The following is a 4,547-nucleotide window of genomic DNA, read 5'->3' as shown; positions in this document are numbered from 1 at the left end:
GGGGGATGTTTGCCAGAAAATATGTGATCCTCAAAGGGTTAAACATGAACACCTACAAAGGTCATTCAATATTTGATAAATCTAAACGCATAGTAATTGAGCACTGGTTTATAATAACGCTGAAAACAGGCAAGTGCGTCCTTGAATTAAGAAAGCAGGAGACATTTCCAACAATTTCAGAGTGGGAGCTGTGGACATGCCTCATATTCTGTAAGAAGCTTTATATAGTAGCTGCCAAGGGCCGATTGAGTACTGATCATTTTATGGGAACGTGAGGAAAAGTCAAGTAAATACCTTTGTTTTTTCCACATCCTAGAATACAATGTGATAAATTGGATCTTAATTGGTTGAGTGCCTAGAATGAATGGACATTGCCAAACATAGCAATGCTGACAACGAATTTGGCAACTGTTCCCATTGTTGCTTTCATCAAAACAACCAAACAATTATGCCCCGTAACTTAACCTCCCTCTGCTTAAAGGCTACTGTCTGCCACCACATGGACCTCCTTCAAGACAGGAGCAACTTTAATTCAATGTGGTCTGTTGAAATAGGTGAAACCACTATGTTTTGCGTTACAGAATCTGGAGGACCATTTTGATTGCTGAAATTTGGTGGAAGTGCTGTCCCTCGAGTTGAGCAGTAACTGCGCTTGAGCATAGCTTCTCCACAATTCCTATAACAACACTTTCAGGCTACTTAAGCACACCCGCTATAGCACCAGATTGGTAGCAAGCTTCACAGATTGGTACTACAGATTGGTAGTTGCTTCATTGCAACTGTTCATTGCAATGACCGTCAAGTAGTGCAACTAATGCGCAAATACACCTAACTTTGTCAGTTGGAGCCACCAATCACTTCTGGCAGTTAAGGCTGCTTTGAAAATTTAGCACTTTAATATGGAGGCGTTAGAGACTTGAGATCAAAGGAACATTCATTCCAAATAGTAGGCTATTGTAGCACGTAGTTGCAGACACAGGCTACTTGAAAGTCATTTGTTGTGCTAATAGCAAGCTGGTAATTCCAAGCACAAAATGTGAAGGCAAAAATGCAATGGGTAAAAGGATGTACGGTACTTGCCTATAACAGCGTTGACCCTGATAAGGCCAAGAGCCTCTTTTTGCCTATTGGTGGTGTTGTTTCCGAGAAGTGAGTGGCCCATGAGGTTCTCTGTGAACACATGGTGAATCAAGGCCCTTGCAAACTTGCCTGGTCCACCATGGCAAGCTGTGCCAGGATCATCTGAATGAGCACTTCTCCAACCTATGTGAAATGGCACGTTTAGGTAAATAACATTAGTGAGGTAGTTTAAGGATTTTAAGCACTTTTACACAACAGCCACACTCCGAATAAATCACAGAAATACTGCCTGCTCCAGACCTAAAATGTCAACTAATGTCACTAATAAAAACAACTAAAACTAATGTCATAGCTTGTTATGCTGTTAGGATGCCATGTGCTTCAGAAAAACAAGGATTCACCCAGTACAAAATAAAATAGTAAGTAAACCAAAGCATTGAAAACTTTATTGCAAGTAGCATTTTTACGATACTTCACATACTTTCGGGTGTCTGTCTAACTATTTTCCAGCCAACTTGTGTCACTTGGTGGTCAATGGCCTAATGGGTAGGGCTGCTATGTAGACGGGAAGTGGGTTAATAACCACGTGATGGACCTGCTTGGATCTCTGGGTATGTTACTCAGAGTATGTGCCATTCTTCAATGAACCTCTTTCACGCCATTGTGGGCAACTGCTGCTTGTGTTGGCAAGCAGCAGTAGCAAGCAGCTCAAACAGGAAGATAACTGTCGACGGTAATGCGATTACCACTACACATCTGATTCGCTTGCTGTGTCTCAACCTACTCAGCTGAATGTGTACATAAGACACAAAGACAGGCTGTGCCAACTGCCCACCTCATCAAATAAATGAATCGACTCGCAAATCAAAGGCTATGCAAAATCGCAAAGGAGACACTTAATGCTACCATTTTTACTAAATGTTAAGGAGAATACCTCCCAGCAATACATTGTCCTGGCAACAGTGCATTTGATCTTGGTGACGCTAGATGATGAATGGCCAAAGAATTCACCTTTTGCATTCCGGCTGTGGCGTCTCCAGGCTCATTTTGATTCTGAAAACAGATGTCAGTATTAAAATGTGACGCCACGATAACTCAAAAGCAACAATCAAAACATCTACAAGGACGATTAGGCCGAGATAAATGGATGGATATAAATGACTGATTGAAAACATTAAAGCATGGCTGCTCTTGCCACTGGCAGTGTGAGGTGGGCAAGTAATTTATTTTTAATTTCTCTCCTAAATTTTAAAATTATTTTTGCTCATCTACTGCATGAACTGTTGCGGCCACATCTTAAAGGTAGCTCGTTCATATAAAACCAGTGTTGCATTTTTTACTCCCCGTCTAACTGCTGCTACTGCAGTTTTCTAAGTATTCCACAGAACTGCTCCACCAACAAACCATTGTTCCAAGCTTATGGCAAAGCGTCATTTAGATCACAAGGATACGCTCCCCTTTAACTCTCTCTTCTCTTTAGTGTGTGAATTCAAAGCAAAAATAACTTATTGACATAGGTGTCTGCTTCTATCTCATAAAAAGCCTTGCTAATTTTTGACATTTGTCGATAACGCTTACATGCCACTGGGAGCACAGTGGGACGACACGGCAAATATGCCCAAGCATCTCGTTCCTTTGCTGATTTTCGAACTTAGTTATATCAATCAGTTACTGAAGGGCCAAAGGCTGAAACTTCACACGATGACATTGTTTTAAATGTTTCATCCCACTAAAGCAGAACATAGCATCCCACAGAATCTGCCTTTTCCGTGAATATAGAGCGCCTACGCGAAGGCGTTAGCGCGAAGTTAATGGTTAGCGCGAAGATAATGGTTAAAAAAAACTTCACCGCGCGCGTACCGGTGGAAAACAAACCACACATAACCTGATGATTTCACAGCATTCACTGGCATCAGCCCTTTTTTATCTCACCTATCACATAGAATCACATATGCGCCATTGCAATTCTTTACTATTATCGCGCCACAGCGCGTGTCTACCGCACGGCGTGTCAGCGGACTCTGGGCACTCGATCCCGAAGCGAACAGCGCATCAGAATACATTAGAACGGCAAAAAGCCCCGCGCATATTTTCGCCGATCCCGACACGCCATGTAGTAGATGCACGTCAATGGACGGCGTTGCGCGAACGAAATATACTTGATTACAGTACAGTTCGGATTATTTCACGTCGCATTGTTTCCACGAAAACGGCAAAGCACGAGCGCTCATTAATAAGGCTAATTTCAATCGGTGCTGGTACACCGTACCAAACATTGTGGCGCGCACAACATGCCCTGTTTTAGCTGGCTCCACATAGCTGCCCACCAAAACGGCAGAGCACGAGCGCTCATTAATAAGACTAATTTCAAACGGTGCTGGAACACCGTACCAAAAATCGTGGCGCGCACAACGACGGCCGGGCTCGACTGGCGCGCGCGTTCGCAAGAAGCGAGCGCGCGCGCCAGTCGAGCCCGGCCGTGACACAACATGCCCTGTTTTAGCTGGCTCCACATAGCTGCTTTACGTCGCCGCAAGCGCGCTGTGAAGTTAAATCAGGAAAGAACTTCATGCTCAATATCACAAATCTAGTGCTGCACAACCAATTCTCGCAACGGAAGGATAGTACTAGTAATGAAAACGAGCACAGAGGCGCGTGGAAGACACGCACGGGCTCTGTACGCACTTATGCTGATAGCGTCGCAATGAACGAGCAAGTGGAATTCTAAACACTCACTCACCTTCGATGTGGCTGAGTCGGAGGCGATCATGGTGATCTTCGAGGCAACGTGTAGCCCATAAAGACCGAGCAATAAGTTGTAATATACCAAAGATGTCACAGCGAGGCAAAGGGCACAGAAAACGCAGCAAACTCATCACGCAACCCGCACACATACGCCGCACGCACAAAGTTCCGGAATCCGCCAAAGAGTCAACAGCGCAAGCGCGCATTCACACAAAAACGCGCATACAAATCCACGCTTTCATAGATATGAATTGCCATATTTATTAACAAATCTTGTAATATAATGGTATTTCTTAACAATTTCTGTGGTTTGCAAGAGTGTGAAAATTTTCTGCTTAGCTTCCTTGAGGAACTATTTTCTTTATCGCGGTAACGCAGTGGGCCGGCCGGTCACGTACGGAGCGCGCGGGAAATAGTGCAAAATTCAAACGTCGCAAATGTCGCGCCCTGTGTGCGCGCACAGTTTTAATCGTTTGTATTAAAAAGAAATATTTATTTTAATGCGTGAAGCAACCGGCGCGAAATGAACTACGGACCAGCAACCTACACAATTGTCGCTGTTCGTGCTTGTTAGTTTGACATCATGCCGTCCCATTGTTTAAACATTTCTACCTGTGCTTCTGCGCTACGATTTGCTACCGGCAAAGTATAACAGCGTAGATTGTGCGTGGTGGCCAAGCAGTTTCCCAGCACACTGGCCAGCACCCCGTCTCTACGTGTTA

At 44.2% G+C, this 4,547-nt stretch overlaps 1 long non-coding RNA gene across 1 annotated transcript; it reads right to left on the bottom strand.

Moving 5' to 3' along the window:
• Positions 1–965: 965 nt before the first annotated feature.
• Positions 966–4,177, bottom strand: LOC125940793 (uncharacterized). The gene is made up of 3 exons (XR_007463997.1): positions 3,821–4,177; positions 2,092–2,133; positions 966–1,263 (listed from the first exon to the last, which is right to left on the bottom strand). It is a non-coding gene; the product is annotated as an uncharacterized LOC125940793 (long non-coding RNA).
• Positions 4,178–4,547: the final 370 nt, after the last annotated feature.

Source organism: Dermacentor silvarum, chromosome 10, assembly GCF_013339745.2.
Source record: "Dermacentor silvarum isolate Dsil-2018 chromosome 10, BIME_Dsil_1.4, whole genome shotgun sequence".
Classification (NCBI taxonomy): Eukaryota; Metazoa; Arthropoda; class Arachnida; order Ixodida; family Ixodidae; genus Dermacentor; species Dermacentor silvarum.
The sequence above is the reverse complement of the archived record's forward strand: the minus strand, read 5'-3'. Positions and strand labels throughout refer to the sequence as shown.